The sequence below is a fragment of the Cyanistes caeruleus genome, chromosome 21 (assembly GCF_971803275.1).
Source record: "Cyanistes caeruleus chromosome 21, bCyaCae1.hap1.1, whole genome shotgun sequence".
Classification (NCBI taxonomy): domain Eukaryota; kingdom Metazoa; phylum Chordata; class Aves; order Passeriformes; family Paridae; genus Cyanistes; species Cyanistes caeruleus.
The window spans coordinates 10,064,130-10,091,054 of NC_141721.1; the positions used below are offsets into that span (position 1 = coordinate 10,064,130).

At 50.0% G+C, this 26,925-nt stretch overlaps 1 long non-coding RNA gene and 1 pseudogene across 1 annotated transcript; one reads left to right on the top strand and one right to left on the bottom strand.

The window, feature by feature from the left end:
* Window positions 1-3,104: 3,104 nt before the first annotated feature.
* On the bottom strand, window positions 3,105-4,602 carry LOC147649658 (uncharacterized; annotated as a pseudogene).
* An 8,519-nt stretch (window positions 4,603-13,121) lies between these two features.
* LOC147649659 (uncharacterized) lies at window positions 13,122-17,473 on the top strand. Its single transcript, XR_015278525.1, has 5 exons — window positions 13,122-13,457; window positions 13,552-13,785; window positions 14,078-16,597; window positions 16,692-16,925; window positions 17,218-17,473. It is a non-coding gene; the product is annotated as an uncharacterized LOC147649659 (long non-coding RNA).
* The last annotated feature ends 9,452 nt before the right edge of the window (window positions 17,474-26,925 follow it).

Sequence of the window (26,925 nt, forward strand, 5' to 3'; positions counted from 1 at the left end):
TTATACTTGACAAATATAGGGGGCGAGGGCAAGGGATCTCTCTGAAAATGTACAATAACGGGGGCGTGTCTCTGTCTCCAAACAGACATAAGTGATTTAAAACAAACAGGCTTCTTAGCAGTCTCTCTGTGGGGCTCTTGATATCTGTGTATTTTTCTAAATAACTCTTCAAGGTCCCATTGGCTCTTTCTACAATTGCTTGCCCTGTAGAGACATGTGGAATACCCCTGGTGTGTTTGATATTCCAAAAGTCCATCAATTTTCTGAATTTCTGACTGCAATATGCTGACCCATTATCTGTCTTTATGTTCCTGGGAACGCCCATTATAGCAATACAACTGTTTAGATGTTTCTCAACATGCTTAGCTTGCTCTCCAGGCTGAGCTGTAGCCCAAATATAATGACTATATGTGTCAATAGTTACATGAACATATTTCAGCCTGCCGAATGATGGCACATGAGTAACACCCATTTGCCACAGTTCATTGGGCAACAATCCCTTTGGATTAACTCCCATGCTAAGTCCTATGCCCCCATTACGGTGACTGCAGACAGGGCAAGTTTTCACAATGGCTCGTGCCTCGCTGAGTGGTAACTGGAACTCGCGGGCCAGTCCTTTTGCATTCTGATGGAAGATGTTATGACTTTCTTTCGCTGCTACAGTGCGTGGAAGGATGTTTTGCTGCTGCGCCATTACCAATTTATCGGCTCTGGCATTTCCTTCTCCAAGACCCTCTTCCCATTTATGGCTACGAACGTGGATGATGGAGTAGGGGTACTTTCGGGCTTGTAAAGTTCGATGCAGTTGCATAAACAGTTCGGCCAATCGAGGGTTGGTTACTTCTTTGACACTTGCATCTTCAATTCTCGATGCTACTCCAACGACATACATTGAATCAGAGACTACATTGACAGGCTCTTGAAATTTCTGGAATGCCCATATGACAGCCAGAAGTTCTAGGGTTTGCAGATTATCATGCAAGGTTGCTAAAATAATGTGATGATACCATTGGCCACCTCTATTCCAAGTGACTGCGGCTTTTCTGGAACGCTTTCCTGCATCGGTAAAAACTGTAATTGCGTCTTGAATGGGTTGATTTTCTCTTAATGGCCTGGTGATCCATTGCCACTCCCCAAGCCAATGCAGGACTTTAGGAGCTAATGGTCCTGTGGTGATGCAACTAGGAGCTTGTAAAAGTGCTTCCGTAAGGTCTGGCGAATTGAGGAGAAACCAATCAAGAGTTGCTTTTTCCATAGGTAACTGAATAATTGCAGGTTCTCTTCCAGTCAGTTCGATCGTGCGCAACCTGCCTTTAATGATTAAGGCCGCAAGCCGTTCGATTTTTTGAGTTATTGTTTTTCTTTGTTGCAACTGAGGGCTAAGCCATTCTAAAACCCTTGTCTCCCCCGCTTTCTTTAGCTGGGTTATAGCTCCCATGAGGTGATCTCTGCTATTCCAAATAGTGAGGCTGACCGGGTAGGCTGGATGGTAACGGCTGACAAATCCGGTAGAGATACACCATGAGATGTCTTGCAGAGCGGCAAGCTGGGGTGGCGTTAGCGTCACTGGAGCGCAAGGATCTGTGCCCTTTAACAGTGGTCGCAAGGTGTCTAACAGCGTGTTAGGGATACCAACGATTGGTTTGAGCCACTGGAGATCACCTAGTAATTTTTGTGCTTCATGAAGAGTGGTTGGTACATCTTGAATAGTGAGCTTTTGCGGCCTTACTTGCCTTTCGGTAATAGTCCATCATAGGTATTTCCACGGCGGCTGCACTTGAAGTTTTTCTTCGGAAACTTTGAGACCATATTTCTGCAACAGAGTGATAACAGCACGCACTTGTTCTGTAGTAAATGGAGATTTCTGAGCAAATAGTATATCATCCATGTAATGATAAATGATAGTGTCTGGCATTGATTGCCTAATAGGCTGCAATGCTGTATCAATGTACAGCTGACACAAAGTGGGTGAATTTCGCATGCCTTGGGGTAATGTTGTCCATTCAAATCGCTTGTCTAGTTCTTCTCTATTTAAGGAAGGCAGGGTAAATGCAAACCTTTTTGTGTCTTGGGGGTGCAGGGGTATTGTGAAAAAACAGTCTTTCAGGTCTACAATAAGAATAAGCCAATCTTGGGGTATCATGGCTGGGTTAGGGAGACCAGGTTGTAAGGCTCCCATGGGCTCCATCTGCTGATTAACTGCACGCAAGTCCTGTAATAAACGGTAGTTGCCTGACTTTTTCTTAATGACAAAAACAGTCGTGTTCCAGGGACTTGTAGAAGGTTTGAGATGTTGTAGTTGCAGTTGTTCTGCCACTAAGCGATGCGCTTGTTCAAGATTTTCTCTTTTTAAGGGCCATTGCTTAACTACCACAGGTGTATCAGAGATCCATGTTAATGGTAGAGGGAATGTCCAAGCAATGGCTGCCATGATAAAGGGGAATCTGTGAGTACATACCCTAATTGCGACAAAACGTCTCTTCCAGTAATGCAATCGACCTCCGGTGGGAGCGGGGTCAGTGAAAAAATTGTTGTTGCCTGTTTTCCTTCAATTCCTGCAGTGATCAATGGGGCACGTTTAGCAAGTTGGATTCCTCCTATACCGGAGACTGTAGTATTGGCTGATAAAAGGGGCCACATTTTAGGATATTTATTAGTGTCAATAATACAAGTATCTGCCCCAGTATCTAGCAGGGCCTTTTCAAGGGTAATGGTCTGCCCTTGATAACGGAGATGGCAGGCTTTCTTTGGTCGTGTGGCGAGGTCAATGACAGGCAGAGCAATGCTCCCTGAAGAACCAAGACATTTTGTCCGACGTGGTTCAGTGGACCGAGGCGGTATGTTAACAGTCAAGTGTGGAAAAGGCACAAACTGCGCAATTCTTTGCCCTTTTGGAATGGTAAGCGGAGGAAACTGGGTACTAACAATGATGAAAAGTTCTCCTTCAGTATCAGCATCAACTACTCCTGGTTCGATGGAAAGGCCTAGAACGGACCCTGAGGAGCAGCCTAAAATCAGTCCCCCAGTTGGCTGTCCATTAATAATCAGTGGTCCATGAATGCCGGTAGGAATAGTATGTGGAGCATTATTGTAGAGTGTGGTGTCTACTGCTGCTGCCAGGTCCAATCCGAGGCTGCCGGAGGTTGCTGGCAGAAGTTGATCGCTCGGCTGTCGGAGGCAGGGGCTACTTGTGTCTCTGCGCGGCCCGGTTTCGTGCTGGCTCTCGAGTTTCCCGACCCACGACGACAGGCAGTGTTATTGTGAGTGCTGTATTGACATTTTCCGCACCAGACTCCCGACGCATTGCATTCACAGCAGATGTGTCCCATTCGTCCACATCTGAAGCACTTCATTCTTCCCCCCGCAGCGGGGCGCCGTTGCACTATCGTCGCTTGGAGGGGTGCAAGGGCAGCTAAAACCTGACTCTGGGCTGCTAAAGTTTGCTCCTTAAAAGCTTGTGCCTGGTGCTGCAGTCCTTCTCCTATCTTCTGCAGAGCTTCTACCATAAACACCTGAGTGCCACTTGGCATGGCTGCAGCCTTATCTAACAAGTCTTGGACATTCCAATGTCCTGGTGCTGTGGCTATTAAGGATCGAGTTGTAGCATTTCCATTTTGTAATATGCACTGCTTTACTAACACATCTTGCATATGCTCAGCTATACCTGCTTTGGCCAGAGCTTCAATAATTTTGTCCACAAAGGAGCCTAAGGCTTCATCTCTACCTTGCTTAATCCCCATATACATGGGAATACCCCCAGGTGCCCTGATCTTATCCATAGCTCTTTTTGCAACTGCCATAGCCTCTCTCAGCTTTTCCCCCCCAAGGCCGCCTGTTGTTCTAAACGAATGTGGGCTCCATTGCCCATAAGTTCATCCACAGTGATGCCTGCGAGAGGGTCACCGGCAGGCCGAGGAAGTGCAGCGCTTGCGGCCGCTTCCTCCCTCCACCGGGTTTCAAACATAAGACTTTGATGAGGGGTATAAATGAGGCGAGACATGCCTCTAATGTCAGTGGGCAGCAGGACAGCTGAATTAAAGAGGTACTCGATCATTTGTTTCGCGGGCTCACTAGTGACTCCAAATTGTGCCACCGTTAATTTTAATTGAGACAAAAGTTTCCAATCAAGCTGTGTAACTTCAGCTCGTTGCCCCCCCCCTGCAAAGGGTGAAATATCACGGGAAAAGCAAGTGGGCAGGCTATTTGCTCTTGAGCTGCTGCCGCCAGTTCCGTGTCTCCCTCTTGCAGACCCTGCCTTGCTAGCGCCGCCCATGCTTCACGCCGACCCTGTGCCAAAGCCTCCGCGAGATCTGATAAGGCTCCGGGGAACGGCTCCGTGGCTGCAGCGTTAGATAATGTACTTGAAGAGGGGGGCGGCGGAAGCGGCGAGTGATCCGAGGGGACAGGGGGTGCAGATGGAGTGGTAGACTCCCTAGGATCTGGCGGGGGCAGATCAACAGAAGCAAATATTGGTGGATTTGGAGCTGAGGGATCGATATAAGCCTTATTGTGATCCTGCGCAGCACGGGCATTATCGGCAGCTCGCTTTTCTGCCTGAAACATTAACAACTCATTCTGCACCACCTTCCATAACTTACTCATCTTTTTTGCTACTTTGTCATCTTCTAAAACTAACTCCCATAAGCGATCACCATACCTGCACCACTCATGCAGCTCGTGGACTGAGTGAGGGTTAGTAAAAAACTCATAAGAAACAGCAGGGGTTAACAGGAGAGGTAAATCCTTCTCTAAATCTAAACCCTTGATGCCCCGCTTTCTCAAGAAGGCGGCAAAAAGATCATACGCCGCTTGCCTGTCCATACTCACCCGTACCGTTGCAACCCCCCAGGCGTCGGCAGCGCGTAGTGGCAGAGCCCACCGATGTGGCACTCAGGGCGAGCTATCGCCGTTCAAGGGACCCTTCCCCAACGCAGCTCTAAGGAGGAAAGGGAAAGTGTGTTCGCACTCCAGATGTCGCCAGAGTTCGGGGATTACCGGAGCCGCGGAAGACAAGTCTCATGCTATCATGGTCAGCAAGTCTCAGTTTATTGAAATCTTATGCACAACTTATAATGCTTTTAATTAGCTTATACATATTGCAAAAACTCAGCTCATTATTGGTCTGCTACCATTGACGCCTATTGTTCTTTGTGGTTTGCCTTGCAGTCATCAGCTCTTTATCTTCAGCTTGCAGTTCTGCATATTTTGGCAGTTTCGACATCTTGTTATCTATGTAAATCTCTCTTCAGGGACATACTGACCCTGAGGCCTCATACTTTAACTAATCTTACAGTATCATGTCCTTTCTCTCTTAGCCATTCTTCTGTCAGGCTCTCTACGGACCTGTCACACGTTCTCCTCGCCAGAAACAGTGCAAAAGCCTTCTTCTTGCACTACGAAAGGCAGAATTCGCGACTCCACAGTTCAGTGAAAGTAACCGCAAGAGGCGAGCCTCCTTCGGCAGAAGCTGCTTTCCAGAGCTCTTGGTCACAGGACAAAGTACCATGTGTGTCAGAGGGAGAGTGCCGGTCAGCGCGCGGGCGGTGGAAAGCGTGAGCGCTGTGGGCAGGTGAATAAGAAAGCTGTTTAACAAGCATCTGGCGCGGGAAACTTTCAGACTGCAAGTGGAACGTAGCTGCCACTCGCACGCTTCCTGATTAGTCGATAGTTGTCGTGTGGAAGAAGTACGACCACGACTTCCTTCTGCTGCTCCCTACTGCTGTTGCTGCTCTCTCCGACAACAATTGTGCTTTCCCTTTTACTTCGAGATGCTGAGAAATGCCCTGCGCAGCACAGAAACCTGTCACACCATGGGTGGCATAGGGTGCTGCAAATCCATTCTTGCGACAGTGGCAGGGGTAAGCTGCACAAACATGTGCTGTCCTGTCACACGTTCTCTTCACCAGACGCAGTGCAAAAGCTTTCCGCTTGCATTAAGAGCAAGAAAGGCAGAAGCCACGACTCCGAAGTTTCGATTAAGTAACCGCAAGAGGCGAGCCTCCTTCGGCAGAAGTTGCTTTCCGGATCTGATACCAACCGGCTAAATTACCATGTGTAACTTGGTACGTACTAACGGCCTTTTGAGGTTACCTACTACGAACTCTGAAGAAGAAAGTTTCAGAAAGTTTCTGCAGTACATCTGGCGAGGTGAACGTGTGACAGGACAGCACATATTTGTGCAGCTTACCCCTGCCACTTACCCAAGCACGGATTTGCAGCACCCTATGCCACCCATGGTGTGACAGGTTTCTGTGCTGCGAGGGGCATTTCTCTGCATCTGGGAGTAAAAGTGAAAGCACAATTGTTGTCGCAGAGAGCAGCAACAGCAGTAGGGAGCAGCAGAAGGAAGTCGTGGTCAAACTTCTTCCACAAGACAACTAGCTAATAATCAGCGAGCGTGTGAGTGGCAACTACGTTCCACTTGCAGTCTGAATGTTTCCCGCGCCAAATGCCTGTTGAACATTTTTCTTTTTCTCCTGCCCACAGCTCTCGCGCTTTCCACCGCCCGCGCGCTGACCGGCACTCTCCCTCTGACACACATGGTACTTTGGCCGGTTGCCAAGAGCTCCGGAAAGCAGCTTCTGCCGAAGGATGCTCGCATCTTGCGGTTACCTAATCCAAACTGCGGAGTCGCGGCTTCTGCCTTTCTTGCTCTTAATGCAAGTGGAAAGCTTTTGCACAGCGTCTGGCGAGGAGAACGTGTGACAGGACAGCACATGTTTGTGCAGCTTACCCCTGCCACTGATGTAAGCACGAATTTGCAGCACCCTATTCCACCTATGGTGTGACAGGTTTCTGTGCTGCGCAGGGCATTTCTCTGCATCTAGGAGTAAAAGGGAAAGCGCAATTGTTGTCGCAGGGAGCAGCAACAGCAGTAGGGAGCAGCAGGAAGAAGCCATGGTCGTACTTCTTCCAATAGACCACTAGCAACTAATCAGCAAGCATGCGAGTGGCAGCTACGTTCCTATTGCAGTCTGAAAGTTTCCCGCGCCAAATGCCTGTTAAACACCTTTCTTATTCAACTGCTTGCAGAGTTCGCGCTTTCCACCGCCCGCGCGCTGACCGGCACTCTACCTCAGACACACATGGTATTTTGGCCGGTTGCCAAGAGCTCCGGAAAGCAGCTTCTGCCGAAGGAGGCTCGCCTCTTGCGGTTACCTTCTCCAAAATCTGGAGTCGGGGCTTCTGCCTTTCTTGCTCTTAATGCAAGTGGAAAGCTTTTGCACTGCGTCTGGCGAAGAGAACGTGTGACATGACAGCACATGTTTGTGCAACTTACCCCTGCCACTGACGCAAGCACGGATTTGAAGCACCCTATTCCACCCATGGTGTGACAGGTTTCTGTGCTGCGTAGGGCATTTCTCTGCATCTAGGAGTAAAAGGGAAAGTGCAATTGTTTTCGGAGAGAGCAGCAACAGCAGTAGGGAGCAGCAGAAGGAAGTCGTGGTCGTTCTTCTTCCACACGACAACTATCGACTAATCAGGAAGCGTGCGAGTGGCAGCTACGTACCTCTTGCAGTCTGAAAGTTTCACGCGACAGATGCCTGTTAAACACCTTCCTTATTGGCCTGCCCACAGCGCTCGCGCTTTCCACCGCCCGCGCTGTGAAAAGCACTCTCCCTCAGACACACATGATACTTTTGCTGGTTGCCAAGAGCTCCGGAAAGCAGCTTCTGCCGAAGGAGGCTCGCCTCTTGCGGTTACCTTCTCCAAACTTTGGAGTCGTGGCTTCTGCCATTCCTGCTCTTAGTGCAAACGGAAAGTTTCTGCACTGCGTCTGGCGAGGAGAACGTGCGACAGGACAGCACATGTTTGTGCAGCTGACCCCTGCCACTGACAAAACCACGAATTTGCAGCACCCTATTCCACCTATGGTGTGACAGGTTTCTGTGCTGCGCAGGGCATTTCTCTGCATCTGGGAGTAAAAGGGAAAGCACAATTGTTATCGCAGAGAGCAGCAACAGCAGTAGGGAGCAGCAGAAGGAAGTCGTGGTCGTACTTCTTCCAATAGACAACTATCGACTAATCAGGAAGCATGTGAGTGGCAGCTACGTTCCACTTGCAGTCTGAATGTTTCCCGCGCCAGATGCATGCTAAACACCTTCCTTATTTGACTGCCGCAGCGCTCGCGCTTTCCACCGCCCGCGCTGTGAAAAGCACTCTCCCTCAGACACACATGGTACTTTGGCCGGTTGCCAAGAGCTCCGGAAAGCAGCTTCTGCCGAAGGAGGCTCGCCTCTTGCGGTTACCTTCTCCAAACTTTGGAATCGTGGCTTCTGCCATTCCTGCTCTTAGTGCAAACGTAAAGTTTCTGCACGTCGTCTGGCGAGAAGAACGTGCGACAGGACAGCACATGTTTGTGCAGCTTACCCGCAGGCCAGCTGAACCTGGCATCTCTGAATGGGTCTTTACATTCTTCCCAGGAAGATGAATGGCAATCACTATTTTGGCAGGGAGGAAAGTGCATCAGCTAGCAATTTGCTGTAGAAAATGTGCTTTCTGCTCCTCTCACAGCCAAAACTCCTACCCATTTCTTGGAAGTCCTTCTTAGATAAGGACCGTGTTCAACTGAGTGACAGTGAAGCCAAATGGCAATGCCGCAATCAATTGTCCTGTACACAATCTCCTTCATCCACGTGGAAGGTTACTCACGGGCACACAAGAGGACGGAAGCAACCCAAATGCATCGTTGGACATAATAAAGTCAGACGTGTTGAGGGATGAAGAAATCTTGCAGAGATATGGAAAGCTGCCCTGAAAACCCAGTTCGGGGAGAGCCTGAGCTCTTTTGTGCTTCTAGGCCTGAAGATGCTCAGCACCTTTCCCAGATGCTCAGTAGGCAGTAGGATTGTGCCTGAATCTGGCTCTGGAAATGCCAGTGCCTCAACTGAGAGCTGTGGCAATGATTTCCATTGCATGGAGAGGGGCCACAGTCCTGCAAGAGTCTTTCAGCAGACCAAACAGCAGCCTGGAGGGTGGGCAATGCTGCATCGGGACCACTGCATGCTCATCCTTCACCACAATGCAGAGCTGCCATGGATCACTTTTTCCATTTCTCCTGTTGGATATGTTTTGGAGAAGTTGTTCTAGGTGGCTTTGGATGGTGATCCAAGTAGGAAGCAGCCATTCGCCTGCTGTGATATCCTTACAACTAGTCCTAACTTCTCATTGCCTTTGGTTTGATTGGGGGTGTTTTATCTGTTTGTTTGATTGGTTTCTTTGGGTTGGTTTCTTTGTGTTTTTCTCTGTTTTGCTTGGAGTTTCTTTTCCTTTTTTAGAAATGACTGGTGAAGTTGGCACAACCAAACTCCAGAAAACGTAAAGCAGGCTTGACTTTCCAGAAATTGCTTTTGGCTGGCTTTAGCTGCATTCCCCAGGATCACGATCAGCAGTAGATATTTGCAGGTTTTGCTCTGCATCCTCAGCCTGCCCAGATGTTGTTCAGTGTTTCAGCAGTGGAGAAGACGATGGATATTTTGCTAAACCTCCTTTCAAACAACAAAACTTGGGTTAGCACGACAGAAAAGAAGAAAAGAAAATCTTCGCCAGTTAGAACAGAGCCAGAGTCCCACCATTTCCCCCTCCACTTTTCTTTCTTTTCTACATTTAGAGGTAAAGCTTCCATCTCCAAAAGCTTCCATCTCTCACTTCCCGATGTAGCCATTTGCTACCCTTTAGCCTTGACTGCCACGCATCGGACTGCTGTCCGTGTGGGGCTGGGGATGCTCAGCCTGGAAAGAGAAGGGGGCTGGCGAGGCCTCCCTGCAGCTCTAGGAAAGATGGGCACAGAGAGGAGAAGCCTTTCAACTGCAGGAGTGAGCTTGAAGTTGGATCTAATGAAGCTGCTCTTTTCCACTCCGGCTGCTGGGCCACTGGCCCAGGCTGTGCACAGAGGCTGGGGATGCTCCATCCTTGGCAACATCCAAGGCCAGCTGGGAGCGGGGCTCTGAGCAACCTATTCTAGGGGAAGATTGCTCCGCTTGGAGCAAGATGGTCCTTAGGGTCCCTTCCAAGCCCAAGCACCCAGGGATTCCATCATTCATTCTACGGTCTCCGTTGTCCACTTCAGCCTGGGCCTGAACTCCTGGCGGTGATGTCACAGTGCACGCTCCAGCTAGAACTTCCAGCATCCAGCAACGGCCACAACACAACCCTTGGCTCCTTGTGCCAGCACGCTCTTCATTCACCCTGCTCCAAGCCTACCCCTGTCACCTTGTTGCCACCTGCTCCCTGATTCCCCCAGCAGTCCCCAAGGCTCCCCATCGCTTGGATTTTGCTCTCCATCCCTGCAGGATGTCTGCATTTGTTCCAAAAGAGGTATGGTACTATTCCACGGAGGCGGACACCCCGCAGCTGCCTGGCTGGGCTGGAGCTCTGTGGGACAGGGTGGGAAATTTTGCTACCTCTGCAGGCTGGCACAGACAGAGAGGAGGAGACGGACGTCGATACACAGACTGATAGAGAAGAAGCCATGGAAGTGGACGGAGAGGATACTGGAGAGCAAGAGATGGATGTGGATATGTACGAGACAGAGGAAGAGATGGAGGTGGAAACGAAAGATTCTATTGAAGAGATGGATATTGATCTAAAAGACAAGGAGGAAGACATGGTCTTGGGATGAAGACCGATGCCAGCAGCAGAACAGGCAGGTGCTCCCCACAGGCAGAGTGGGTCCCCTGCTGCCAGCCTGGGGCCGGGCTGGGCACTTCCTGCTCAGGGACACGCTAGCCCATGCACTGGATTCTGCTGGCCATCCCTGGCCTGGCCTGGGCTTGCTGTGGGCCACACAAGCCCTGTTCCAGTGCCTGGGCCACAGCCTCCAGCCAGGCTCCCTTCTGGCAGCAGAGTCCCACTGGGCCAGTGTCCCAGCCCGGCAGCACATGGAACACCCTTCCGTGCCTGACTGCACTGACCGTGCTACTTGTTTTTCCTTCCAGGACTTAGGGACATCACAGACACAGATGCCACCCTGCTGTACATACGTTTTACAGTTGTTGTGTTCAGGATAGAGGTTTTAGAGTTTGTTTAAGTTGTCTGTAATTACGTTTCATAGAGTTTTGTTAGAGCTGTTCTCAGGTAAATAGGTTCTATAGTTTGTTGTTGTTGTTGTTGTTACCAATATTCTTACAGTGTAAATATGTGGTGTAGTTCATTCTTGTTCCTTTTCTTCTACAGATAAACAGTCTTTGATTTTCACACCCCAGTTCTCTTTGCATTTTCTTCGGGCACATTTGCAAAGCTGTGGGTTGTTTCGGGAACAATGTTTGCAGGACTCTAAAAAGAGTATCAAAACCGCTCTGCCACACTCTCCGCTGCTGCTGCTGCCCCAAAAAGCACTGGCTGGCTTTGCTCACACAATCACAGTTGTGGTGGCATTTCTACCACACCACAGGACAGCGATGTTTTCCCTCTTCTCCTGGAAATACCTACAGCACTTGTGGGTAGCAAGGCAAACATGAGCCTCTTTTAGTGGCCCTTGAAATTGGACATGTGAAATGAGGTACACAAAGCCACAGGCCAGCTGAACCTGGCATCTCTGAATGGGTCTTTACATTCTTCCCAGGAAGATGAATGGCAATCACTATTTTGGCAGGGAGGAAAGTGCATCAGCTAGCAATTTGCTGTAGAAAATGTGCTTTCTGCTCCTCTCACAGCCAAAACTCCTACCCATTTCTTGGAAGTCCTTCTTAGATAAGGACCGTGTTCAACTGAGTGACAGTGAAGCCAAATGGCAATGCCGCAATCAATTGTCCTGTACACAATCTCCTTCATCCACGTGGAAGGTTACTCACGGGCACACAAGAGGACGGAAGCAACCCAAATGCATCGTTGGACATAATAAAGTCAGACGTGTTGAGGGATGAAGAAATCTTGCAGAGATATGGAAAGCTGCCCTGAAAACCCAGTTCGGGGAGAGCCTGAGCTCTTTTGTGCTTCTAGGCCTGAAGATGCTCAGCACCTTTCCCAGATGCTCAGTAGGCAGTAGGATTGTGCCTGAATCTGGCTCTGGAAATGCCAGTGCCTCAACTGAGAGCTGTGGCAATGATTTCCATTGCATGGAGAGGGGCCACAGTCCTGCAAGAGTCTTTCAGCAGACCAAACAGCAGCCTGGAGGGTGGGCAATGCTGCATCGGGACCACTGCATGCTCATCCTTCACCACAATGCAGAGCTGCCATGGATCACTTTTTCCATTTCTCCTGTTGGATATGTTTTGGAGAAGTTGTTCTAGGTGGCTTTGGATGGTGATCCAAGTAGGAAGCAGCCATTCGCCTGCTGTGATATCCTTACAACTAGTCCTAACTTCTCATTGCCTTTGGTTTGATTGGGGGTGTTTTATCTGTTTGTTTGATTGGTTTCTTTGGGTTGGTTTCTTTGTGTTTTTCTCTGTTTTGCTTGGAGTTTCTTTTCCTTTTTTAGAAATGACTGGTGAAGTTGGCACAACCAAACTCCAGAAAACGTAAAGCAGGCTTGACTTTCCAGAAATTGCTTTTGGCTGGCTTTAGCTGCATTCCCCAGGATCACGATCAGCAGTAGATATTTGCAGGTTTTGCTCTGCATCCTCAGCCTGCCCAGATGTTGTTCAGTGTTTCAGCAGTGGAGAAGACGATGGATATTTTGCTAAACCTCCTTTCAAACAACAAAACTTGGGTTAGCACGACAGAAAAGAAGAAAAGAAAATCTTCGCCAGTTAGAACAGAGCCAGAGTCCCACCATTTCCCCCTCCACTTTTCTTTCTTTTCTACATTTAGAGGTAAAGCTTCCATCTCCAAAAGCTTCCATCTCTCACTTCCCGATGTAGCCATTTGCTACCCTTTAGCCTTGACTGCCACGCATCGGACTGCTGTCCGTGTGGGGCTGGGGATGCTCAGCCTGGAAAGAGAAGGGGGCTGGCGAGGCCTCCCTGCAGCTCTAGGAAAGATGGGCACAGAGAGGAGAAGCCTTTCAACTGCAGGAGTGAGCTTGAAGTTGGATCTAATGAAGCTGCTCTTTTCCACTCCGGCTGCTGGGCCACTGGCCCAGGCTGTGCACAGAGGCTGGGGATGCTCCATCCTTGGCAACATCCAAGGCCAGCTGGGAGCGGGGCTCTGAGCAACCTATTCTAGGGGAAGATTGCTCCGCTTGGAGCAAGATGGTCCTTAGGGTCCCTTCCAAGCCCAAGCACCCAGGGATTCCATCATTCATTCTACGGTCTCCGTTGTCCACTTCAGCCTGGGCCTGAACTCCTGGCGGTGATGTCACAGTGCACGCTCCAGCTAGAACTTCCAGCATCCAGCAACGGCCACAACACAACCCTTGGCTCCTTGTGCCAGCACGCTCTTCATTCACCCTGCTCCAAGCCTACCCCTGTCACCTTGTTGCCACCTGCTCCCTGATTCCCCCAGCAGTCCCCAAGGCTCCCCATCGCTTGGATTTTGCTCTCCATCCCTGCAGGATGTCTGCATTTGTTCCAAAAGAGGTATGGTACTATTCCACGGAGGCGGACACCCCGCAGCTGCCTGGCTGGGCTGGAGCTCTGTGGGACAGGGTGGGAAATTTTGCTACCTCTGCAGGCTGGCACAGACAGAGAGGAGGAGACGGACGTCGATACACAGACTGATAGAGAAGAAGCCATGGAAGTGGACGGAGAGGATACTGGAGAGCAAGAGATGGATGTGGATATGTACGAGACAGAGGAAGAGATGGAGGTGGAAACGAAAGATTCTATTGAAGAGATGGATATTGATCTAAAAGACAAGGAGGAAGACATGGTCTTGGGATGAAGACCGATGCCAGCAGCAGAACAGGCAGGTGCTCCCCACAGGCAGAGTGGGTCCCCTGCTGCCAGCCTGGGGCCGGGCTGGGCACTTCCTGCTCAGGGACACGCTAGCCCATGCACTGGATTCTGCTGGCCATCCCTGGCCTGGCCTGGGCTTGCTGTGGGCCACACAAGCCCTGTTCCAGTGCCTGGGCCACAGCCTCCAGCCAGGCTCCCTTCTGGCAGCAGAGTCCCACTGGGCCAGTGTCCCAGCCCGGCAGCACATGGAACACCCTTCCGTGCCTGACTGCACTGACCGTGCTACTTGTTTTTCCTTCCAGGACTTAGGGACATCACAGACACAGATGCCACCCTGCTGTACATACGTTTTACAGTTGTTGTGTTCAGGATAGAGGTTTTAGAGTTTGTTTAAGTTGTCTGTAATTACGTTTCATAGAGTTTTGTTAGAGCTGTTCTCAGGTAAATAGGTTCTATAGTTTGTTGTTGTTGTTGTTGTTACCAATATTCTTACAGTGTAAATATGTGGTGTAGTTCATTCTTGTTCCTTTTCTTCTACAGATAAACAGTGTTTGATTTTCACACCCCAGTTCTCTTTGCATTTTCTTCGGGCACATTTGCAAAGCTGTGGGTTGTTTCGGGAACAATGTTTGCAGGACTCTAAAAAGAGTATCAAAACCGCTCTGCCACACTCTCCGCTGCTGCTGCTGCCCCAAAAAGCACTGGCTGGCTTTGCTCACACAATCACAGTTGTGGTGGCATTTCTACCACACCACAGGACAGCGATGTTTTCCCTCTTCTCCTGGAAATACCTACAGCACTTGTGGGTAGCAAGGCAAACATGAGCCTCTTTTAGTGGCCCTTGAAATTGGACATGTGAAATGAGGTACACAAAGCCACAGGCCAGCTGAACCTGGCATCTCTGAATGGGTCTTTACATTCTTCCCAGGAAGATGAATGGCAATCACTATTTTGGCAGGGAGGAAAGTGCATCAGCTAGCAATTTGCTGTAGAAAATGTGCTTTCTGCTCCTCTCACAGCCAAAACTCCTACCCATTTCTTGGAAGTCCTTCTTAGATAAGGACCGTGTTCAACTGAGTGACAGTGAAGCCAAATGGCAATGCCGCAATCAATTGTCCTGTACACAATCTCCTTCATCCACGTGGAAGGTTACTCACGGGCACACAAGAGGACGGAAGCAACCCAAATGCATCGTTGGACATAATAAAGTCAGACGTGTTGAGGGATGAAGAAATCTTGCAGAGATATGGAAAGCTGCCCTGAAAACCCAGTTCGGGGAGAGCCTGAGCTCTTTTGTGCTTCTAGGCCTGAAGATGCTCAGCACCTTTCCCAGATGCTCAGTAGGCAGTAGGATTGTGCCTGAATCTGGCTCTGGAAATGCCAGTGCCTCAACTGAGAGCTGTGGCAATGATTTCCATTGCATGGAGAGGGGCCACAGTCCTGCAAGAGTCTTTCAGCAGACCAAACAGCAGCCTGGAGGGTGGGCAATGCTGCATCGGGACCACTGCATGCTCATCCTTCACCACAATGCAGAGCTGCCATGGATCACTTTTTCCATTTCTCCTGTTGGATATGTTTTGGAGAAGTTGTTCTAGGTGGCTTTGGATGGTGATCCAAGTAGGAAGCAGCCATTCGCCTGCTGTGATATCCTTACAACTAGTCCTAACTTCTCATTGCCTTTGGTTTGATTGGGGGTGTTTTATCTGTTTGTTTGATTGGTTTCTTTGGGTTGGTTTCTTTGTGTTTTTCTCTGTTTTGCTTGGAGTTTCTTTTCCTTTTTTAGAAATGACTGGTGAAGTTGGCACAACCAAACTCCAGAAAACGTAAAGCAGGCTTGACTTTCCAGAAATTGCTTTTGGCTGGCTTTAGCTGCATTCCCCAGGATCACGATCAGCAGTAGATATTTGCAGGTTTTGCTCTGCATCCTCAGCCTGCCCAGATGTTGTTCAGTGTTTCAGCAGTGGAGAAGACGATGGATATTTTGCTAAACCTCCTTTCAAACAACAAAACTTGGGTTAGCACGACAGAAAAGAAGAAAAGAAAATCTTCGCCAGTTAGAACAGAGCCAGAGTCCCACCATTTCCCCCTCCACTTTTCTTTCTTTTCTACATTTAGAGGTAAAGCTTCCATCTCCAAAAGCTTCCATCTCTCACTTCCCGATGTAGCCATTTGCTACCCTTTAGCCTTGACTGCCACGCATCGGACTGCTGTCCGTGTGGGGCTGGGGATGCTCAGCCTGGAAAGAGAAGGGGGCTGGCGAGGCCTCCCTGCAGCTCTAGGAAAGATGGGCACAGAGAGGAGAAGCCTTTCAACTGCAGGAGTGAGCTTGAAGTTGGATCTAATGAAGCTGCTCTTTTCCACTCCGGCTGCTGGGCCACTGGCCCAGGCTGTGCACAGAGGCTGGGGATGCTCCATCCTTGGCAACATCCAAGGCCAGCTGGGAGCGGGGCTCTGAGCAACCTATTCTAGGGGAAGATTGCTCCGCTTGGAGCAAGATGGTCCTTAGGGTCCCTTCCAAGCCCAAGCACCCAGGGATTCCATCATTCATTCTACGGTCTCCGTTGTCCACTTCAGCCTGGGCCTGAACTCCTGGCGGTGATGTCACAGTGCACGCTCCAGCTAGAACTTCCAGCATCCAGCAACGGCCACAACACAACCCTTGGCTCCTTGTGCCAGCACGCTCTTCATTCACCCTGCTCCAAGCCTACCCCTGTCACCTTGTTGCCACCTGCTCCCTGATTCCCCCAGCAGTCCCCAAGGCTCCCCATCGCTTGGATTTTGCTCTCCATCCCTGCAGGATGTCTGCATTTGTTCCAAAAGAGGTATGGTACTATTCCACGGAGGCGGACACCCCGCAGCTGCCTGGCTGGGCTGGAGCTCTGTGGGACAGGGTGGGAAATTTTGCTACCTCTGCAGGCTGGCACAGACAGAGAGGAGGAGACGGACGTCGATACACAGACTGATAGAGAAGAAGCCATGGAAGTGGACGGAGAGGATACTGGAGAGCAAGAGATGGATGTGGATATGTACGAGACAGAGGAAGAGATGGAGGTGGAAACGAAAGATTCTATTGAAGAGATGGATATTGATCTAAAAGACAAGGAGGAAGACATGGTCTTGGGATGAAGACCGATGCCAGCAGCAGAACAGGCAGGTGCTCCCCACAGGCAGAGTGGGTCCCCTGCTGCCAGCCTGGGGCCGGGCTGGGCACTTCCTGCTCAGGGACACGCTAGCCCATGCACTGGATTCTGCTGGCCATCCCTGGCCTGGCCTGGGCTTGCTGTGGGCCACACAAGCCCTGTTCCAGTGCCTGGGCCACAGCCTCCAGCCAGGCTCCCTTCTGGCAGCAGAGTCCCACTGGGCCAGTGTCCCAGCCCGGCAGCACATGGAACACCCTTCCGTGCCTGACTGCACTGACCGTGCTACTTGTTTTTCCTTCCAGGACTTAGGGACATCACAGACACAGATGCCACCCTGCTGTACATACGTTTTACAGTTGTTGTGTTCAGGATAGAGGTTTTAGAGTTTGTTTAAGTTGTCTGTAATTACGTTTCATAGAGTTTTGTTAGAGCTGTTCTCAGGTAAATAGGTTCTATAGTTTGTTGTTGTTGTTGTTGTTACCAATATTCTTACAGTGTAAATATGTGGTGTAGTTCATTCTTGTTCCTTTTCTTCTACAGATAAACAGTGTTTGATTTTCACACCCCAGTTCTCTTTGCATTTTCTTCGGGCACATTTGCAAAGCTGTGGGTTGTTTCGGGAACAATGTTTGCAGGACTCTAAAAAGAGTATCAAAACCGCTCTGCCACACTCTCCGCTGCTGCTGCTGCCCCAAAAAGCACTGGCTGGCTTTGCTCACACAATCACAGTTGTGGTGGCATTTCTACCACACCACAGGACAGCGATGTTTTCCCTCTTCTCCTGGAAATACCTACAGCACTTGTGGGTAGCAAGGCAAACATGAGCCTCTTTTAGTGGCCCTTGAAATTGGACATGTGAAATGAGGTACACAAAGCCACAGGCCAGCTGAACCTGGCATCTCTGAATGGGTCTTTACATTCTTCCCAGGAAGATGAATGGCAATCACTATTTTGGCAGGGAGGAAAGTGCATCAGCTAGCAATTTGCTGTAGAAAATGTGCTTTCTGCTCCTCTCACAGCCAAAACTCCTACCCATTTCTTGGAAGTCCTTCTTAGATAAGGACCGTGTTCAACTGAGTGACAGTGAAGCCAAATGGCAATGCCGCAATCAATTGTCCTGTACACAATCTCCTTCATCCACGTGGAAGGTTACTCACGGGCACACAAGAGGACGGAAGCAACCCAAATGCATCGTTGGACATAATAAAGTCAGACGTGTTGAGGGATGAAGAAATCTTGCAGAGATATGGAAAGCTGCCCTGAAAACCCAGTTCGGGGAGAGCCTGAGCTCTTTTGTGCTTCTAGGCCTGAAGATGCTCAGCACCTTTCCCAGATGCTCAGTAGGCAGTAGGATTGTGCCTGAATCTGGCTCTGGAAATGCCAGTGCCTCAACTGAGAGCTGTGGCAATGATTTCCATTGCATGGAGAGGGGCCACAGTCCTGCAAGAGTCTTTCAGCAGACCAAACAGCAGCCTGGAGGGTGGGCAATGCTGCATCGGGACCACTGCATGCTCATCCTTCACCACAATGCAGAGCTGCCATGGATCACTTTTTCCATTTCTCCTGTTGGATATGTTTTGGAGAAGTTGTTCTAGGTGGCTTTGGATGGTGATCCAAGTAGGAAGCAGCCATTCGCCTGCTGTGATATCCTTACAACTAGTCCTAACTTCTCATTGCCTTTGGTTTGATTGGGGGTGTTTTATCTGTTTGTTTGATTGGTTTCTTTGGGTTGGTTTCTTTGTGTTTTTCTCTGTTTTGCTTGGAGTTTCTTTTCCTTTTTTAGAAATGACTGGTGAAGTTGGCACAACCAAACTCCAGAAAACGTAAAGCAGGCTTGACTTTCCAGAAATTGCTTTTGGCTGGCTTTAGCTGCATTCCCCAGGATCACGATCAGCAGTAGATATTTGCAGGTTTTGCTCTGCATCCTCAGCCTGCCCAGATGTTGTTCAGTGTTTCAGCAGTGGAGAAGACGATGGATATTTTGCTAAACCTCCTTTCAAACAACAAAACTTGGGTTAGCACGACAGAAAAGAAGAAAAGAAAATCTTCGCCAGTTAGAACAGAGCCAGAGTCCCACCATTTCCCCCTCCACTTTTCTTTCTTTTCTACATTTAGAGGTAAAGCTTCCATCTCCAAAAGCTTCCATCTCTCACTTCCCGATGTAGCCATTTGCTACCCTTTAGCCTTGACTGCCACGCATCGGACTGCTGTCCGTGTGGGGCTGGGGATGCTCAGCCTGGAAAGAGAAGGGGGCTGGCGAGGCCTCCCTGCAGCTCTAGGAAAGATGGGCACAGAGAGGAGAAGCCTTTCAACTGCAGGAGTGAGCTTGAAGTTGGATCTAATGAAGCTGCTCTTTTCCACTCCGGCTGCTGGGCCACTGGCCCAGGCTGTGCACAGAGGCTGGGGATGCTCCATCCTTGGCAACATCCAAGGCCAGCTGGGAGCGGGGCTCTGAGCAACCTATTCTAGGGGAAGATTGCTCCGCTTGGAGCAAGATGGTCCTTAGGGTCCCTTCCAAGCCCAAGCACCCAGGGATTCCATCATTCATTCTACGGTCTCCGTTGTCCACTTCAGCCTGGGCCTGAACTCCTGGCGGTGATGTCACAGTGCACGCTCCAGCTAGAACTTCCAGCATCCAGCAACGGCCACAACACAACCCTTGGCTCCTTGTGCCAGCACGCTCTTCATTCACCCTGCTCCAAGCCTACCCCTGTCACCTTGTTGCCACCTGCTCCCTGATTCCCCCAGCAGTCCCCAACGCTCCCCATCGCTTGGATTTTGCTCTCCATCCCTGCAGGATGTCTGCATTTGTTCCAAAAGAGGTATGGTACTATTCCACGGAGGCGGACACCCCGCAGCTGCCTGGCTGGGCTGGAGCTCTGTGGGACAGGGTGGGAAATTTTGCTACCTCTGCAGGCTGGCACAGACAGAGAGGAGGAGACGGACGTCGATACACAGACTGATAGAGAAGAAGCCATGGAAGTGGACGGAGAGGATACTGGAGAGCAAGAGATGGATGTGGATATGTACGAGACAGAGGAAGAGATGGAGGTGGAAACGAAAGATTCTATTGAAGAGATGGATATTGATCTAAAAGACAAGGAGGAAGACATGGTCTTGGGATGAAGACCGATGCCAGCAGCAGAACAGGCAGGTGCTCCCCACAGGCAGAGTGGGTCCCCTGCTGCCAGCCTGGGGCCGGGCTGGGCACTTCCTGCTCAGGGACACGCTAGCCCATGCACTGGATTCTGCTGGCCATCCCTGGCCTGGCCTGGGCTTGCTGTGGGCCACACAAGCCCTGTTCCAGTGCCTGGGCCACAGCCTCCAGCCAGGCTCCCTTCTGGCAGCAGAGTCCCACTGGGCCAGTGTCCCAGCCCGGCAGCACATGGAACACCCTTCCGTGCCTGACTGCACTGACCGTGCTACTTGTTTTTCCTTCCAGGACTTAGGGACATCACAGACACAGATGCCACCCTGCTGTACATACGTTTTACAGTTGTTGTGTTCAGGATAGAGGTTTTAGAGTTTGTTTAAGTTGTCTGTAATTACGTTTCATAGAGTTTTGTTAGAGCTGTTCTCAGGTAAATAGGTTCTATAGTTTGTTGTTGTTGTTGTTGTTACCAATATTCTTACAGTGTAAATATGTGGTGTAGTTCATTCTTGTTCCTTTTCTTCTACAGATAAACAGTCTTTGATTTTCACACCCCAGTTCTCTTTGCATTTTCTTCGGGCACATTTGCAAAGCTGTGGGTTGTTTCGGGAACAATGTTTGCAGGACTCTAAAAAGAGTATCAAAACCGCTCTGCCACACTCTCCGCTGCTGCTGCTGCCCCAAAAAGCACTGGCTGGCTTTGCTCACACAATCACAGTTGTGGTGGCATTTCTACCACACCACAGGACAGCGATGTTTTCCCTCTTCTCCTGGAAATACCTACAGCACTTGTGGGTAGCAAGGCAAACATGAGCCTCTTTTAGTGGCCCTTGAAATTGGACATGTGAAATGAGGTACACAAAGCCACAGGCCAGCTGAACCTGGCATCTCTGAATGGGTCTTTACATTCTTCCCAGGAAGATGAATGGCAATCACTATTTTGGCAGGGAGGAAAGTGCATCAGCTAGCAATTTGCTGTAGAAAATGTGCTTTCTGCTCCTCTCACAGCCAAAACTCCTACCCATTTCTTGGAAGTCCTTCTTAGATAAGGACCGTGTTCAACTGAGTGACAGTGAAGCCAAATGGCAATGCCGCAATCAATTGTCCTGTACACAATCTCCTTCATCCACGTGGAAGGTTACTCACGGGCACACAAGAGGACGGAAGCAACCCAAATGCATCGTTGGACATAATAAAGTCAGACGTGTTGAGGGATGAAGAAATCTTGCAGAGATATGGAAAGCTGCCCTGAAAACCCAGTTCGGGGAGAGCCTGAGCTCTTTTGTGCTTCTAGGCCTGAAGATGCTCAGCACCTTTCCCAGATGCTCAGTAGGCAGTAGGATTGTGCCTGAATCTGGCTCTGGAAATGCCAGTGCCTCAACTGAGAGCTGTGGCAATGATTTCCATTGCATGGAGAGGGGCCACAGTCCTGCAAGAGTCTTTCAGCAGACCAAACAGCAGCCTGGAGGGTGGGCAATGCTGCATCGGGACCACTGCATGCTCATCCTTCACCACAATGCAGAGCTGCCATGGATCACTTTTTCCATTTCTCCTGTTGGATATGTTTTGGAGAAGTTGTTCTAGGTGGCTTTGGATGGTGATCCAAGTAGGAAGCAGCCATTCGCCTGCTGTGATATCCTTACAACTAGTCCTAACTTCTCATTGCCTTTGGTTTGATTGGGGGTGTTTTATCTGTTTGTTTGATTGGTTTCTTTGGGTTGGTTTCTTTGTGTTTTTCTCTGTTTTGCTTGGAGTTTCTTTTCCTTTTTTAGAAATGACTGGTGAAGTTGGCACAACCAAACTCCAGAAAACGTAAAGCAGGCTTGACTTTCCAGAAATTGCTTTTGGCTGGCTTTAGCTGCATTCCCCAGGATCACGATCAGCAGTAGATATTTGCAGGTTTTGCTCTGCATCCTCAGCCTGCCCAGATGTTGTTCAGTGTTTCAGCAGTGGAGAAGACGATGGATATTTTGCTAAACCTCCTTTCAAACAACAAAACTTGGGTTAGCACGACAGAAAAGAAGAAAAGAAAATCTTCGCCAGTTAGAACAGAGCCAGAGTCCCACCATTTCCCCCTCCACTTTTCTTTCTTTTCTACATTTAGAGGTAAAGCTTCCATCTCCAAAAGCTTCCATCTCTCACTTCCCGATGTAGCCATTTGCTACCCTTTAGCCTTGACTGCCACGCATCGGACTGCTGTCCGTGTGGGGCTGGGGATGCTCAGCCTGGAAAGAGAAGGGGGCTGGCGAGGCCTCCCTGCAGCTCTAGGAAAGATGGGCACAGAGAGGAGAAGCCTTTCAACTGCAGGAGTGAGCTTGAAGTTGGATCTAATGAAGCTGCTCTTTTCCACTCCGGCTGCTGGGCCACTGGCCCAGGCTGTGCACAGAGGCTGGGGATGCTCCATCCTTGGCAACATCCAAGGCCAGCTGGGAGCGGGGCTCTGAGCAACCTATTCTAGGGGAAGATTGCTCCGCTTGGAGCAAGATGGTCCTTAGGGTCCCTTCCAAGCCCAAGCACCCAGGGATTCCATCATTCATTCTACGGTCTCCGTTGTCCACTTCAGCCTGGGCCTGAACTCCTGGCGGTGATGTCACAGTGCACGCTCCAGCTAGAACTTCCAGCATCCAGCAACGGCCACAACACAACCCTTGGCTCCTTGTGCCAGCACGCTCTTCATTCACCCTGCTCCAAGCCTACCCCTGTCACCTTGTTGCCACCTGCTCCCTGATTCCCCCAGCAGTCCCCAAGGCTCCCCATCGCTTGGATTTTGCTCTCCATCCCTGCAGGATGTCTGCATTTGTTCCAAAAGAGGTATGGTACTATTCCACGGAGGCGGACACCCCGCAGCTGCCTGGCTGGGCTGGAGCTCTGTGGGACAGGGTGGGAAATTTTGCTACCTCTGCAGGCTGGCACAGACAGAGAGGAGGAGACGGACGTCGATACACAGACTGATAGAGAAGAAGCCATGGAAGTGGACGGAGAGGATACTGGAGAGCAAGAGATGGATGTGGATATGTACGAGACAGAGGAAGAGATGGAGGTGGAAACGAAAGATTCTATTGAAGAGATGGATATTGATCTAAAAGACAAGGAGGAAGACATGGTCTTGGGATGAAGACCGATGCCAGCAGCAGAACAGGCAGGTGCTCCCCACAGGCAGAGTGGGTCCCCTGCTGCCAGCCTGGGGCCGGGCTGGGCACTTCCTGCTCAGGGACACGCTAGCCCATGCACTGGATTCTGCTGGCCATCCCTGGCCTGGCCTGGGCTTGCTGTGGGCCACACAAGCCCTGTTCCAGTGCCTGGGCCACAGCCTCCAGCCAGGCTCCCTTCTGGCAGCAGAGTCCCACTGGGCCAGTGTCCCAGCCCGGCAGCACATGGAACACCCTTCCGTGCCTGACTGCACTGACCGTGCTACTTGTTTTTCCTTCCAGGACTTAGGGACATCACAGACACAGATGCCACCCTGCTGTACATACGTTTTACAGTTGTTGTGTTCAGGATAGAGGTTTTAGAGTTTGTTTAAGTTGTCTGTAATTACGTTTCATAGAGTTTTGTTAGAGCTGTTCTCAGGTAAATAGGTTCTATAGTTTGTTGTTGTTGTTGTTGTTACCAATATTCTTACAGTGTAAATATGTGGTGTAGTTCATTCTTGTTCCTTTTCTTCTACAGATAAACAGTCTTTGATTTTCACACCCCAGTTCTCTTTGCATTTTCTTCGGGCACATTTGCAAAGCTGTGGGTTGTTTCGGGAACAATGTTTGCAGGACTCTAAAAAGAGTATCAAAACCGCTCTGCCACACTCTCCGCTGCTGCTGCTGCCCCAAAAAGCACTGGCTGGCTTTGCTCACACAATCACAGTTGTGGTGGCATTTCTACCACACCACAGGACAGCGATGTTTTCCCTCTTCTCCTGGAAATACCTACAGCACTTGTGGGTAGCAAGGCAAACATGAGCCTCTTTTAGTGGCCCTTGAAATTGGACATGTGAAATGAGGTACACAAAGCCACAGGCCAGCTGAACCTGGCATCTCTGAATGGGTCTTTACATTCTTCCCAGGAAGATGAATGGCAATCACTATTTTGGCAGGGAGGAAAGTGCATCAGCTAGCAATTTGCTGTAGAAAATGTGCTTTCTGCTCCTCTCACAGCCAAAACTCCTACCCATTTCTTGGAAGTCCTTCTTAGATAAGGACCGTGTTCAACTGAGTGACAGTGAAGCCAAATGGCAATGCCGCAATCAATTGTCCTGTACACAATCTCCTTCATCCACGTGGAAGGTTACTCACGGGCACACAAGAGGACGGAAGCAACCCAAATGCATCGTTGGACATAATAAAGTCAGACGTGTTGAGGGATGAAGAAATCTTGCAGAGATATGGAAAGCTGCCCTGAAAACCCAGTTCGGGGAGAGCCTGAGCTCTTTTGTGCTTCTAGGCCTGAAGATGCTCAGCACCTTTCCCAGATGCTCAGTAGGCAGTAGGATTGTGCCTGAATCTGGCTCTGGAAATGCCAGTGCCTCAACTGAGAGCTGTGGCAATGATTTCCATTGCATGGAGAGGGGCCACAGTCCTGCAAGAGTCTTTCAGCAGACCAAACAGCAGCCTGGAGGGTGGGCAATGCTGCATCGGGACCACTGCATGCTCATCCTTCACCACAATGCAGAGCTGCCATGGATCACTTTTTCCATTTCTCCTGTTGGATATGTTTTGGAGAAGTTGTTCTAGGTGGCTTTGGATGGTGATCCAAGTAGGAAGCAGCCATTCGCCTGCTGTGATATCCTTACAACTAGTCCTAACTTCTCATTGCCTTTGGTTTGATTGGGGGTGTTTTATCTGTTTGTTTGATTGGTTTCTTTGGGTTGGTTTCTTTGTGTTTTTCTCTGTTTTGCTTGGAGTTTCTTTTCCTTTTTTAGAAATGACTGGTGAAGTTGGCACAACCAAACTCCAGAAAACGTAAAGCAGGCTTGACTTTCCAGAAATTGCTTTTGGCTGGCTTTAGCTGCATTCCCCAGGATCACGATCAGCAGTAGATATTTGCAGGTTTTGCTCTGCATCCTCAGCCTGCCCAGATGTTGTTCAGTGTTTCAGCAGTGGAGAAGACGATGGATATTTTGCTAAACCTCCTTTCAAACAACAAAACTTGGGTTAGCACGACAGAAAAGAAGAAAAGAAAATCTTCGCCAGTTAGAACAGAGCCAGAGTCCCACCATTTCCCCCTCCACTTTTCTTTCTTTTCTACATTTAGAGGTAAAGCTTCCATCTCCAAAAGCTTCCATCTCTCACTTCCCGATGTAGCCATTTGCTACCCTTTAGCCTTGACTGCCACGCATCGGACTGCTGTCCGTGTGGGGCTGGGGATGCTCAGCCTGGAAAGAGAAGGGGGCTGGCGAGGCCTCCCTGCAGCTCTAGGAAAGATGGGCACAGAGAGGAGAAGCCTTTCAACTGCAGGAGTGAGCTTGAAGTTGGATCTAATGAAGCTGCTCTTTTCCACTCCGGCTGCTGGGCCACTGGCCCAGGCTGTGCACAGAGGCTGGGGATGCTCCATCCTTGGCAACATCCAAGGCCAGCTGGGAGCGGGGCTCTGAGCAACCTATTCTAGGGGAAGATTGCTCCGCTTGGAGCAAGATGGTCCTTAGGGTCCCTTCCAAGCCCAAGCGCCCAGGGATTCCATCATTCATTCTACGGTCTCCGTTGTCCACTTCAGCCTGGGCCTGAACTCCTGGCGGTGATGTCACAGTGCACGCTCCAGCTAGAACTTCCAGCATCCAGCAACGGCCACAACACAACCCTTGGCTCCTTGTGCCAGCACGCTCTTCATTCACCCTGCTCCAAGCCTACCCCTGTCACCTTGTTGCCACCTGCTCCCTGATTCCCCCAGCAGTCCCCAAGGCTCCCCATCGCTTGGATTTTGCTCTCCATCCCTGCAGGATGTCTGCATTTGTTCCAAAAGAGGTATGGTACTATTCCACGGAGGCGGACACCCCGCAGCTGCCTGGCTGGGCTGGAGCTCTGTGGGACAGGGTGGGAAATTTTGCTACCTCTGCAGGCTGGCACAGACAGAGAGGAGGAGACGGACGTCGATACACAGACTGATAGAGAAGAAGCCATGGAAGTGGACGGAGAGGATACTGGAGAGCAAGAGATGGATGTGGATATGTACGAGACAGAGGAAGAGATGGAGGTGGAAACGAAAGATTCTATTGAAGAGATGGATATTGATCTAAAAGACAAGGAGGAAGACATGGTCTTGGGATGAAGACCGATGCCAGCAGCAGAACAGGCAGGTGCTCCCCACAGGCAGAGTGGGTCCCCTGCTGCCAGCCTGGGGCCGGGCTGGGCACTTCCTGCTCAGGGACACGCTAGCCCATGCACTGGATTCTGCTGGCCATCCCTGGCCTGGCCTGGGCTTGCTGTGGGCCACACAAGCCCTGTTCCAGTGCCTGGGCCACAGCCTCCAGCCAGGCTCCCTTCTGGCAGCAGAGTCCCACTGGGCCAGTGTCCCAGCCCGGCAGCACATGGAACACCCTTCCGTGCCTGACTGCACTGACCGTGCTACTTGTTTTTCCTTCCAGGACTTAGGGACATCACAGACACAGATGCCACCCTGCTGTACATACGTTTTACAGTTGTTGTGTTCAGGATAGAGGTTTTAGAGTTTGTTTAAGTTGTCTGTAATTACGTTTCATAGAGTTTTGTTAGAGCTGTTCTCAGGTAAATAGGTTCTATAGTTTGTTGTTGTTGTTGTTGTTACCAATATTCTTACAGTGTAAATATGTGGTGTAGTTCATTCTTGTTCCTTTTCTTCTACAGATAAACAGTGTTTGATTTTCACACCCCAGTTCTCTTTGCATTTTCTTCGG